The following is a 14968-nucleotide window of genomic DNA, read 5'->3' as shown; positions in this document are numbered from 1 at the left end:
ATTATAAAAAGTGGATCTGCACAGACAATTTTCTGGCAAAGGCTGTAGTATCCATTACGAACTTCAAATGCGAAATTTGAAGCAATTCCGGTAAACAATGAACCTAAAATCATCAAAATACCGAATATCGGGGGTTCCGTTATATGGGGGCTATACAAAGACGTGGACCTGCACAGACAATTTTCCTTTATAGGCTGTAGTATTCATTACGAACTTCAAATACCAAATTTGAAATAGTTCCCGTATATAATGGGGTTAAAATCATCAAAATACCGAATATCGGGAGGTACCGTTATATGGGGGCTATACGAAGACGTGGACCTACATGACCTATTTTCTGTTTTATGCTGTAGTATCTATTCCGAACTTCAAATTCCAAAATTGAAAGAATTCCGGTAAATAATGTCGTTAAAATCATCAAAATACCCCATATCGGGAGGTACCGTTATATGGGGGCTTTACGAAGACGTGGACCTACATGGCCCATTTTCAATACCAAAAGTCCTGCAGACATAATACACATTTGAGTAAAATTTTATCAACCTACTTCATTTCGTTCGGAAGCTAGAGTGATTTCCACAGACGGACGGACGGACATCGCTAAATCGACATAGAATTTTACGCTGATCAAGAATTTATATACTTTGTGGGGTCTAAAATGTATGTTTCGAGGAGTTACAAACGGAATGACAAACTTAATATACCCTCCATACTATGGCGGAGGGTATAAAAATCGACATTTATTATACCCTCCACCTTGGAAAGGAGGGTATACTAACTTTGTCATTTCGTTTGTAGCATACTTAAATATTCGTCGTAGACCCCATAAAGTATATATATTCATAATCATCATAAAATTATTTGACGTAGAGCTCCAAAATTTAGCAGAGCAATTGGTATTGTGTCTAGGATGGTTGGTATTGAAAATGAGATATATCGGTCCACGTTCTGGTATAGTCCCCATATAACGGTACCTCCCGATATTCGGTATTTTGATGATTTATGCCACATTTTTTCACGGATTTGTCTGAAAATTGGTATTTTTAGGTCATAACGGATCCCTGTACGTGTGGCAAAACTTTGCATGTATTGGTCCACGTTTTGGTATAGCCCCCATATAATGGTATCTCCTGATATTCGATATTTTGACTATTTTTGCCACATTTTTTTAACGGATTTGTCTAAAAATTGGTATTTGTTAGTCATAATAGGTTCCAGCTCCGGTGGCGAAACATTGCATGTATGGGTCCATGATTTGGTATAGCCCCCATATAACGGTACCTCCCGATATTCGGTATTTTGATGGTTTTTGCTACATTTTTTTACTGATTTGTCTAAAAATTGGTATTTGTGAGTCATAATGGGTCCTAGTTCGTGTGACGAAACATTGTATGTATAGGTCCACGTTTTGGTATAGCCACCATATAACGGTACCTCCCGATATTCGGTAATTTGATGATTTTTGCCACATTTTTTTCACGTATTTGTCTGAAACTTGGTATTTGTAGATCATAATGGGTTCTAGCTCCGTTGGCGGAACCTTGCATTTGTAGGTCCACGATTTGGTATAGCCCCCATATAACGATACCTGCCGATATTCGGCATTTTAATGGTTTTTGCCACATTTCTTCAAATGCTTCCTTTACCTTAAGGTGGAGGGTATTAAAGTTTGGCCCGGCCGAACTTAATGTTTTTTTTTTTACTTGTTTTTCAGTCAGTTGGTCCTTGAAATAAAAATACTCTTACCATACCTCAATCGTAGACACCAACAGTTATCGCAATATTAAATTTCACAGTTTAAGCTCTATCCCTTAACTCAATACCAAATTTAGTACCATTTAGTACATTTCAAACATATATAGTACATCTTTCCAAAACTACCTCCATATCTCAATTGCAGATACTAACAGAGACCTCAATATAAAATTTTGGGATTCCAGTTCTATCCCTTCATCCAATACCAAATTTAGTACCATTTAGTATTTTTTGTACAAATATAGAACGCATTTTCAAAACCACCGCCAAACCGTTACTAATCTGAATATAAAGTTTCTCTAACCCTTCACCCAAAACCCAAAGTAAAATTTGGTACTTTTCGTACAATTATGGTACACATTTCCGAAATCACCTTTACATGTCCAGGCTACACATAGACAGCGAACCAATACTAAATTTCAGATTTCATGCATTATGTGTTCATCTGATATCAAATAGTAGTATTTAGTACTTTTCGTGCATTTGTAGTACACATTTCCAAAACTACCTCTGTATCACAAACCTACCACTAATAGGGACCCCAATACAAATTTTCCAATATTTGAAATTACAGTTCAATTTAGTACAATTAAGTACAGTTCGCACACTTAGAATATATTTCCAAAACCACTTCCATATATCAAACATAATTTCCAACCTTGACTCTTATACCAAATGTTAAAATTTTAGTTCTATCCGTTCACATAATACCAAATGTGGTACCATTTTAGAAGTTTAGTACCATTTTAGAATATTTCGTATGAATAAAGTTCGATTTTCCAAAAACCCTTTACTACATCTATCCTGCACTCCATCAGTGACTCTCATTCCAAATTTCAGAATTTTAACTCATTTCGTTTGTCCAGTATCAAGTATTAAATTTTTAGTACTTTTCGTTTAGTATGAATATCCAAAAATCCACAGATATCACATATCTACGTACCAAAAGTGACCCATATGCAAACATTCAAGATTTCAGAAGCTTCAGATTCGTTTCGTCTGAGCCTTGATTCTAGGTCAGTCAGTCAGTTATTTCAATACTAATTTACTCTTTTATATGTATATGTATAGACCTGGTTCTCCCTTTGGTTTAAAAATGCTACCTGCTTCGAAGGTTATCGTACGTACCAGTCAGCACAACTGACGGACATTGCTAGTCCGACTCTATATTTGTTGAAACCGATTTCAGCTAAAGAGACAACACTTGAAAAACCGTTTTTTCTGTAAAGCACATTTTGGTCGCATCTAATGAAATATTACCCCTGGACGCAAAAGACTAAGGATATTTAGATAAAGTTTGTTAAATAATTTGAATAGCCGAAGTATCCCAACCAATGTTATACCTTACAACCCCATATCTCTATTTTATACCACGAAATGTGTTCATAAGGTTGAACTCTTTGAGGCCTTTAGGAAATATTTATTTTCGCAACTGCTTAAAGTTTTAAAAATTTCCAATTTTCCTACGACCTCCAATTTGAGTATTTCGCAGTACGCCTCGTTCTACTCTGCCTCCCTTCTCCACCGGAAATAATATTAGCGCTGATATAATGACCGTTTTCCATGAAATAATTTTATTTTAATTTTAGAGTATTTGCAACTGAGTGTTATTTGAAAAGTTTTGAAAACTTGGCGAGGGGGTTGTGGTGCTGGAGTGTCAATTTTATTACCATTAAATCTTCGTATCCCCTTACTAATTGAATAACTTTTTACGACCGTTTAATAGAGGTTATAAACGGATTTTTTTCGTGGAAAGGACACTAAAGAAATACATTTTACAAGTGGCATTCGAAATTGAATTTAAAAAAAGGGTTGTCATTTAAAAATCCAGGAAGAGAGAGAGTGGAAAGATTGCTTGTGGTAGATTAAACCAAGTTTTATGAACTTTCAAATTTAAATGGAATTTTACTGTTCTCCCGAAAGGGAGAGAGTTGTTGAAAATTAATTGACTGCAATGTCCTTCAATTTTTTTCGCATAAGAAAAACCTTAAATTGTTTTAAGGATATTTTTCTAGGAATCTCAAAGCAAAAAAATTGAAGCTTTCAGATTTTTCCAGGACTATCGCAAAATAGGATACTTTTGTTCAAACACTATGAGAGGTAGAAATGTGAATTATTTAAGGACAGTTTTGTGGGACTATCAGAGCTGGAAAAATTGACAGTTTATTCGACTGTTGGTCCTTGAAAAAATATTTTTTTAAAAATTCACGTTTATTTTACTTTTGGTCCTTGAGAAAATATTTTTTAAAAATCCACATTCATTTGACTGTTGGTCCTCGAAAAAATATTCTTTAAAAATCCATGTTTGTTTGACTGTTGGTCCTTGAGAAAATATTCTTTAAAAATCCACGTTTCTAGGACTTCTGTTCCTTGAAAAAATATTCTTTAAAAATCCACGTTTCTAGGACTTCTGTTCCTTGAAAAAATATTCTTTAAAAATCTACGTTTTTAGGACTTTTGGTCCTTGAAAAAATATTCTTTAAAAATCCACGTTTATTCGACTGTTGGTCCTTAAAAAATATTCTTTAAAAATCCACATTTCTAGGACTTTTGGTCCTTGAAAAAATATTCTTTAAAAATCCACGTTTATTTGACTGTTGGTCCTTGAGAAAATATTCTTTAAAAATCCACGTTTCTAGGACTTTTGGTCCTTGAAAAAATATTCTTTAAAAATCCACGTTTATTTGACTGTTGGTCCTTGAGAAAATATTCTTTAAAAATCAACGTTTCGAGGACTTTTGGTCCTTAAGAAAATATTTGTTTAAAAATCCACGTTTATTTGACTTTTAGTCCTTGAGAAAATATTTTTTTAAAAATCCACGTTTATTTGACTTTTGGTCCTTGAGAAAATATTCTTTAAAAATCCACTCTGATTCGAATGTTGGTCCTTGAAAAAATATTCTTTAAAAATCCACGTTTATTCGACTGTTGGTCCTTGAAAAAATATTCTTTAAAAATCCTAAAAATAATGTCCTTAAAATCGATGTTTCTGATAGTCCTAGAAAAAGAGTTAAGCCCCTAGAGTGCTATTAACAAAATTTTCCTTACTGTAATATGACGAATATTACAATTACTAGGGAGACAACGAATGCAACACCCTTACATCTGCTGCACATCACAACCTCTGCAACAACAACAAAAAAGCACCGTTAAACTACAAATTTGCATGTGGGAAATAACATAGTTTTTTAATTTGCAAAACTTTTTTTTGTTGCCTTTTAGGAAATGGAAAAAGTTATTGCGATGGTGATGATGACTGCGACGACGATATCATCACCGTGTTGCTACGACAGCTTTGCCTAATACAAACTGCACACACACATTCATACCCAAATAGATAGGGAGCCGCACAGCACACCGTTGACGTATGTTTAATAAAGTTTCACACATCAATCATACGCCGTAGAGAACTTTTTTAGTTTAAACGAAGTTCAAACTGGTTCATGCAGGTGTTGAGAACTATAACAATACAAGGCAAGAGACAATGGAACAATAAAATAATGTACGGCATGGTATCTGTGTAGCATTCAACGGGAAAAATGTGGGTACATGAAATTTACAAGAGTGCCGAGTATGGGAATACAATTTAATAATGCCATGCATTTTTGGTTGTCAAGGAAAGGTGACAAAAATTAAAAACGTATATTTAAAATTTCTTCAAATTTCTACAAATACAAATAATCGTGGATTTTTAAAAGAATATTTTTTCAAGGACCAAATAATCGTGTATTTTTAAAAGAATTGTTTTTCAAGGACCAAATAATCGAGGATTTTTAAAATAATATTTGTTCAAGGACCAAATAATCGTGGATTTTTAAAAGAATATTTTTTCAAGGACCAAATAATCGTGGATTTTTAAAAGAATATTTTTTCAAGGACAAAATAAAGGTGGACCTTTTAAAGAGTATGTTTTCAAAGACCAAATAAACGTGGATTTTTAAAATAATATTTTTTCAAGGACCAAATAAATGTGGATTTTTAAAATAATATTTTTTAAGGACCAAATAAATGTGGATTTTAAAATAAAATTTTTTTAAGAACCAAATAAACGTGGATTTTTAAAATAATATTTTTTCAAGGACCAAATAAACGAGGATTTTTGAAATAATATTTTATCAAGGACCAAATAAACGTGGATTTTTTAAATAATATTTTTTCAAGGAGCAAATAAACGTGGATTTTTAAAATAATATTTTTTCAAGAACCAAATAATCGTGGATTTTTGGAAAAATATTTTTTCAAGCACCAAATAAACGTCGATTTTTTAAAGAATATGTTTTCAAGCACCAAATAATCGCGGATTTTTGAAATAATATTTTCTCAAGGACCAAATAAACGCGGATTTTTGAAATAATATTTTCTCAAAGACCAAATAAACGTGGATTTTTAAAATAATATTTTTTCAAGGACCAAATAATCGTGGATTTTTAAAAGAATATTTTTTCAAGGACCAAATAATCGTGGATTTTTAAAAGAATAGATTTTCAAGGACCAATTAATGTGGATTTTTTAAGAATTTTTTTTCAAGGACCAAATAAACGTGGATTTTTGAAAAAATTTTTTTCAAGGACCAAATAATTAATCTTGAATTTTAAAAAAAAAAAAAATTTAAGGACCAAATAATTGTGGAGTTTTTAGAGAATATTTCTTCAAGAACTAAATAAATGTGGATTTTAAAAAGAATATTTTTTCAAGGACCAAATAATCGTGGATTCTTAAAAAAAATATTTTTTTCAAGGACCAAATAATCGTGGATTCTTAAAAAAAAATATTTTTTCAAGGACCAAATAATCGTGGATTCTTAAAAAAAATATTTTATCAAGGACCAAATAATCGTGGATTCTTAAAAAAAAATATTTTTTCAAGGACCAAATAATCGTGGATTTTTAAAAAAATATTTTTTCAAGGACCAAATAATCGTGGATTTTTAAAAAAATATTTTTTCAAGGACCAAATAATCGTGGATTTTTAAAAAAATATTTTTTCAAGGACCAAATAGTCGTGGATTTTTAAAAAATATATTTTTTCAAGGACCAAATAATCGTGGATTTTTAAAAAAAATATTTTTTCAAGGACCAAATAATCGTGGATTTTTAAAAAAAATATTTTTTCAAGGACCAAATAATCGTGGATTTTTAAAAAAAACATTTTTTCAAGGACCAAATAATCGTGGAAAAAATTCGTGGTCTATTGGTTATTATTTTTAAATAATAGTTTTTAATTTTTTTTTTTGTTTTTCTAGAGATTTACTCGTAGCTCTAGAAAAACAAAAAAAAAAATCCTGATTTATTCAAGAAGGTTTTTTTCACATATGGTAAGCGTAAATATATATATCTGCCAGCAAATTTACCAAAACGTCCCAAATTGTTTTTATTGAAAATTATTTCAACATCTTCAAGCATTAACTGTTCATTTTGATTTCGAAACTCACTCTATTTTCAATTACCAAAGTTTTGTTAATAATTTTTAATAGACTAAAGTTTCGTTAGATAGCTTAAATGTTATTGACCGTAAAATCTGCCTCTTTAAGTTGTTATTGCTTCTTTTCCCCTCTCTCCCTCATTCTATGACAAATCTCTTGACAAAGAAGAGATTTTATGAATTATTGCAAGTTGTTGTAGTTGTCTCCCTCCCCATCGCTACTCAACAGAAAGTTCTAAATCCCGGCAACTCGGTTTGAAAGTATTGCTGGCACCGTTGGTGATTTGTTGTTTGTTGTTGCTTTCAATCTCGACGATTTCCGGACAACAACAACAACAGTTGGCTAAACATTCGATCAAAGTTGAAGAGGAAATCCCGAAAAAAAAACACACACAAATTGTCACATTTAATGGCGTGATTGTGACAATGTCACGACACTTATGTCACGACTTGGAGTCGGAGAATAGAAACATACCCCTCCCTCAGGCAACCAAATGTTCGTAGGTAAGGATATTACAGCCCCCAAATGGGGAGTTGATGTCAAATTTATCCTTGTCTGTTTTATGAGTGGAGATTGTTTGTTGTTTGCCTTTTGTTGTTGTTATCCTAGCAGAAGGGAAGGGGAGAGAGGGGGTGGGTGAGGCCAAAATTGATGTCTATGATAACAACATTTGTATCAGGGGTTTGTCCAATGTTTCAATGATGTTGCTTCCAGTGGTTATGTACCTCTAATCTTTATGTGTGTCTCTCCCCCCCCTCTCTTGTAGGAACTCTATTCTATGACGTATTCAATTTACAACCTCCATAAGAGTCAGCCAAATGGATTTCATCCTTCAAGTGTTGGAAAGTTTCTAAATGTATTTTCTTGTTTATTGGTGGACATCAAAAGTTTGGCGAAAGTTTTTTTCTTGAATGTTCCTCTGAGCGTGTGTGTGTGAGTGTCCGATTGACCATCCGTCCATCCATCCATCATATAATATTGATATAGAGCACAAAATGCTGTCTGGACTCATGGGGGTGTTCTAACAAATAAATAAAAAACAACCTCTCAGATTTGATTTAGGATTTCATAATAAATTAAATAAATATTTGAAAGTTTGTTGTGAAATATTTAATTGTGGGGAAGTCTGCTGTGGCACAACATGTGGAATGTTCGATGTGTTGCGAGGAGGTTGTTCGAGATTTGGTCTTGGTGTGTAGGCGTGTGACAAGGCTGGGTTTTTTGAAATTGACAATAAACGTAAACGGCTGAAGCTAGAATCTTGAAATTTTGGACGAGGGTCACACTTGGTTCGAACGGGCTCAGATATGGCTGGTTTTTTTTTTTTTGGAAATTCGTCTTTGAAAAGTACGAAAATTATTAAAAGGTACTAAATATGATGCCCTTTGTATTTGAGGAAGAAGTAGAACTAGAACTCTTTAATCGAATAAGGGCTACTAATGGAGGGCATGATAGATGTACCAAAGGGTTTTTGGAAATTCGCACTATACAGGGTGAGATAAAAACTGCAACAAAGTCAAACGTCATAATTCTTACATTTTTTATACCCTACACCATACTATGGAAGGTATATTCATTTTGTCATTCCGTTTGTAACTCATCGAAATAATGATCTTAGACCCAACAAAGTTTATATATTCTTGATCAGCGTAGAATTCTAAGACGATTTAGCCACGTCCGTCTGTCTGTCCGTCCGTCTGTCTGTCTGTCCGTCTGTCTGTTGTAATCACGCTATCTTTCGAACAAATTAAGATAGAAGGCTAAAATTTTGCGAACACATGTTTATTTTGCCAGTAGGCAGGTTAAGTTCGTACATGGGCTATGTAGGTTCACGTCTTCGTATAGCCCCCATATAACTGTACCTCCTAATATTCGGTATTTTGATGATTTTAGAGACATTATTAACCGGAATTGTTTCAAATTTGGCATTTGAAGTTCGAAATGGATACTACACCCTAAGACAGAGAAATGTCTATGCAGTTCCACGTCTTCGTATAGCCCCCATATAACGGTACCCCCCCAATATTCGGTATTTTGATGATTTTAGCGTCATTATTCAGCAGAATTGTTTCAAATTACGTATTTAGAGTTCGTTATGGGAACTACAGTCTGTGACAGAAAATTGCCTATGCAGGTCCAGGTCTTCGTATAGGCCCCATATATCAGTACTACCTTCTTATATTCGGTATTTTGACGATTTAAGGTACAATACTCACCGAAATTGTTTGAGATGTCGTATTTGAAGATCGTAATGGAAGGTACAGCCTGTGACAGAAAATTGTCTATGCAGGTCCAGGTCTTCGCACAGCTCCGATATAACGGTACCTCCCTATATACGATATTTTGATGATTTTAGCTACATTATTCACTGTTTATTTCAAGTTTCGAATTTGAATATGGTACTGGCTTATGACAAACAAAGCCTGTGTAGGTCCACTTCATATAGACCCCAATATAAACGCTATATTTGGTATTTTTAAAATTTTAACAGAATTTTTTAAGGATTTTATATTTTGAAAATTTCCAAATTCGTTCCAAATGGTGGAGGGTATTCCAAGTTCGGCCCGGCCGAACTTACTGCTTTTCAATTTGTTACATTTCTTTAAAAATTTTATTGAATGAAAGCAAAAAATGTCGGAAATAGCATTAAATTTTAGAATTAGTTTAGATTTGTTCGAATTGGTCACCTTTGGCACGAATTATGGCCTTCAATCAATGAAACCGTCACACGCTGCCCGAATGTTGCTCTTCGGTATTTTGGCCCATTCCCGGCGAAGCGCTTGCTTAAGGTGATCGACACTTTGGTATTTTTTAGTGCCAACCTTGCTTTCCAAAATACTCCAGACACAATAGTCCAACGGATTGGTATCCGGAGATTTTGGTGGCCATTGTGCGCTGGAAATGAAGCGAGAAACCTCATTTTGTAACCATTCTTGGGTGGCGGTGGCGTGCTGAGTGCGTTGGGGCTGAGTCCTGTTGGAATGTCCAAGGTCGGCGGCCAAATTGTTTGCGTGCCCAAGGCCTCCAGAATATTTTCGCGATAATATTCGGCATTTATTCTCATGCCACGGTCGATTAATACGAGCGGGAAGCGACCATCGGCTGTTATGGCGGCCCACACCATCACCATGGCCGGGGCTTGAGTTCTGGTGGCCAACCGAAGGTGCATATTTTCAGCTGACCTCTTTGTCAAGTAAACACGATCATTTTGTTTGTTTACAAACTTCGGGACAACGAATGTTTTCTCATCGGAGAAATCGGAGGAAACAAAATTCGGCAGTTCACCACTTTCGGCCAAGAGAAGCAACTCTTTAGCTTCTTTGAGTCTATTTTCTTTGTCTTGCGGTGTAAGTTCTTGCACTTTTTTGGAATTTTAATGGTTTTACCCCGAGCTCATTTTTCAATATTTGCCGAATGGAATATATGGCGATATGTTCAGCTCACGAGCCATGTTTCGTCCACTGCGACTTGGGTTTCGATCAAGTCGCTTATTTACTTTTCGAACCATTTCTGCTGATGTTGCTGTTTTCTTCCGTTCACTTCTTTGACTTCAGGCTACGCTACCAGTATCACAGCGATGGTACGAGAAACAAAAGATTAATTCACATATTAATGCTGGAGTACTCTTACGATAGCCACTCCTGGTTTTCCGGCCAAATATAAAGAAATCTCACTATCACGCTTCAATTCCATCACGAATAACTTTTTTTCTGGAAAATTCTCACCAAAATGCTATTGTACGCTTGTAAACAATATAATGAGCTGTCACTGGAACAATTTTAACAGCTGTCGGGCGAGTGGCTTAGAAATGACAGCAGTCTGAAGTTGGTTGCAGTTTTTTTATTTCGCCCTGTATTTGTACGAAAGGTACTTAATGGTACTAAATTTTGTATTGGGTGAAGGGATATCGCTTTTATCCCCCAAATTTGATATCGAGGTCTCTGTTGGTATCTGGAATTGAGATATGGAGGTGGTTTCGGAAACAAATAATACAATTTTACGAAAAGTAATAAATGGTACTAAATCTGGTATTGGGTGAAAGGATAGGGCTGGAATCTCGAAATTTGAAATTGAGGTCTCTGTTGATACTTTTATTGCACTGTTGTTGTCTAGGATGGAGAAGTGTAGATTGTTTTGGATATGTGTACTAAATGTTACTAAATTCGGTATTGGATAAAACGATAGAGCTGGAATTGTGAAATTTGATATTGAAGTCACTGTTGGTTTCTAGGGTTACCATATGGAGATGTTGAAATAGTTTTGGGCAGAAAAATTGCATGTGGGTCCATTGTGCAAAGGTAAACATTTTCGCATTATTCTCTCTGATAAAGAAAATACTGATATAATATTGAAAACCTTGAAATTCTGAACACTTAGCACGATGCATGAAGTTTTGATTTAAAAAAAAATTAGTCGAACAAATTGCGCATTTTGGGTACTAAAAAGACCTAACACGAACTATTTTAATCGAATCTTAAATTTTAAGGTGGACTTTTTGCGGACGAATTAGCGGGAACTTGCACCGTTTGCCAAATTTTTGAGGGTCCAACACAACCTTAAACGTGGATTTTTAAATATTGTTATCTCAAGGACAAGCAGAGCCACCAAGAAAAAATCAAAGAAAATTTTATTTCTTGAGTCCCAATGTTTCTAATATTTTTAAACATTCCACAATTTATTGAAGAAAATTAGAAATCTACGATTTATTTAAAAAAGAAAAAAATTAAAATCTACAATTTATTGAAATATACTTATTTCTAAATTTGAATATTGTCACAGCTTCAAAATTTATGAGACCTATCAAATATAGGGTACCGAATTAAATTCGTCCAGGCTGACCATCAACCTTTCCTGTCATATTTTTTTAGTTCGCATATTATATCTACCATCGTCTGACCACTTACCTGAAATGATATTTTCCACTCCATTACACGAAACTTAACTTTAGATGCCATTCCCATCCTGCACCACCCTATTACTACCCCCTCTAGAGAATAATTCTTTTGAAAAAAGTTTTCTTTTTTTCTTCAAACAAGTTGCAACTTATTTTTCCTTGTTGCCGCTTCACCCAGGGTGCTGATGATGATTAAGATGGATTATAGAAATTGTTTTCGTTTTTAACTTCGTAGAAAATCGAAAAAATTATGAGCGGGATATAAATACACGAGCCCACATGTGGCTGTTTGTCGCTGGTGGCATTTGTTTTACAACTTTTCCGCAACCGCACTCAATTATTAATGGTCGGTCGTAATACCAATTCACTGTTTGAGTTGTCCATCCATGAAGTGCTTTGTGGCGTATAATTGTTATTAATTATTGCCACATTTTCGCTAACAAATAAAGTTTTGACAAATTAGTAAATTAGTTTTTTTTTTGTTTTGTGCGGTTGGCGGGAAATGCCATGGACTTTTCCATTATGACGAAGTTTCGGAAGTCATAACTTAGATGTTATGACAATAAGACAAATTGGGAAGGGGGAGAAAATGAGGGTACTTATTTGAATTAAAGTCCATAAATGTAATTTTTCCAAGGACCAACAAGGCATGGATTTTTTAAAAAATATTTTCTAAAGGACCAAATAAACGTGGATTTAAAAAAAAAATTCCAAGGACCAAATAAACTTGGATTTTTTAAAGAATATTTTTTCCAAGGACCAAATAAACGTGGATTTTTTAAAGAATATTTTTTCAAGGACCAAATATACGTGGATTTTTTAAAGAATTTTTTTCCAAGGACCAAATAAACGTGGATTTTTTAAAGAATATCATTTCCAAGGACCAAATAAATGTGGATTTTTAAAGTGTAATTTTTCCAAAGACCAAATAAAAGTGGGTTTTTTAAAGAATATTTTTTCCAAGGACCAAATAAACGTGGATTTTTTAAAGAATATTTTTTCCAAGGACCAAATAAACGTGGATTTTTTAAAGAATATTTTTTCCAAGGACCAAATAAACGTGGATTTTTTAAAGAATATTTTTTCCAAGGACCAAATAAACGTGGATTTTTTAAAGAATATTTTTTCCAAGGACCAAATAAACGTGGATTTTTTAAAGAATATTTTTTCCAAGGACCAAATAAACGTGGATTTTTTAAAGAATATTTTTTCCAAGGACCAAATAAACGTGGATTTTTTAAAGAATATTTTTTCCAAGGACCAAATAAACGTGGATTTTTTAAAGAATTTTTTTCCAAGGACCAAATAAACGTGGATTTTTTAAAGATTATTTTTTCCAAGGACCAAATAAACGTGGATTTTTTAAAGAATATTTTTTCCAAGGACCAAATAAACGTGGATTTTTTAAAGAATATTTTTTCCAAGGACCAAATAAACGTGGATTTTTTAAAGAATATTTTTTCCAAGGACCAAATAAACGTGGATTTTTTAAAGAATATTTTTTCCAAGGACCAAATAAACGTGGATTTTTTAAAGTATATTTTTTCCAAGGACCAAATAAACGTGGATTTTTTAAAGAATATTTTTTCCAAGGACCAAATAAACGTGGATTTTTTAAAGAATATTTTTTCCAAGGACCAAATAAACGTGGATTTTTTAAAGAATATTTTTTCCAAGGACAAAATAAACGTGGATTTTTTAAAGAATATTTTTTCCAAGGACAAAATAAACGTGGATTTTTTAAAGAATATTTTTTCCAAGGACCAAATAAACGTGGATTTTTTAAAGAATATTTTTTCCAAGGACCAAATAAACGTGGATTTTTTAAAGAATATTTTTTCCAAGGACCAAATAAACGTGGATTTTTTAAAGAATATTTTTTCCAAGGACCAAATAAACGTGGATTTTTTAAAGAATATTTTTTCCAAGGACCAAATAAACGTGGATTTTTTAAAGAATATTTTTTCCAAGGACCAAATAAACGTGGATTTTTTAAAGAATATTTTTTCCGAGGACTAAATAAACGTGGATTTTTTTAACGAATATTTTTTCTAACGACCAAATAAACGTGGATTTTTTAAAGAATATTTTTTCTAACGACCAAATAAACGTGGATTTTTTAAAGAATATTTTTTAAAGAATATTTTTTCCAAGGATCAAATAAACGTGGATTTTTTAAAGAATATTTTTTCCAAAGACCAAATAAACGTGGATTTTTTAAAGAATATTTTTTCCAAGGACCAAATAAACGTGGATTTTTTAAAGAATATTTTTTCCAAAGACCAAATAAACGTGGATTTTTTAAAGAATATTTTTCCCAAGGACCAAATAAACGTGGATATTTTAAAAAATATTTTTTAAAGGACCAACAAGGCGTGGATATTTTAAAAAATATTTTTTTAGAGGACCAACAAGGCGTGTATATTTTAAAAAATATTTTTTTAAAGGACCAACAAGGCGTGGATATTTTAAAAAATATTTTTTTAAAGGACCAACAAGGCGTGGATATTTTAAAAAAATATTTTTTTAAAGGACCAACAAGGCGTGGATATTTTAAAAAATATTTTTTTAAAGGACCAACAAGGCGTGGATATTTTAAAAAATATTTTTTGTTAAAGGACCAAATTAACGTGGATTTTTTAAAAAATATTTTTTCCAAGGACCAAATAAACGTGGATTTTTTAAAGAATATTTTTTCCAAGGACCAAATAAACGTGGATTTTTTAAAGAATATTTTTTCCAAGGACCAAATAAACGTGGATTTTTTAAAGAATATTTTTTCCAAGGACCAAATAAACGTGGATTTTTTAAAGAATATTTTTCCAAGGACCAAATAAACGTGGATTTTTTAAAGAATATTTTTCCAAGGACCAAATAAACGTGGATTTTTTAAAGAA

This window comes from Musca domestica, unplaced genomic scaffold (assembly GCF_030504385.1).
Source record: "Musca domestica strain aabys unplaced genomic scaffold, Musca_domestica.polishedcontigs.V.1.1 34, whole genome shotgun sequence".
Classification (NCBI taxonomy): domain Eukaryota; kingdom Metazoa; phylum Arthropoda; class Insecta; order Diptera; family Muscidae; genus Musca; species Musca domestica.
The sequence above is the reverse complement of the archived record's forward strand: the minus strand, read 5'-3'. Positions refer to the sequence as shown.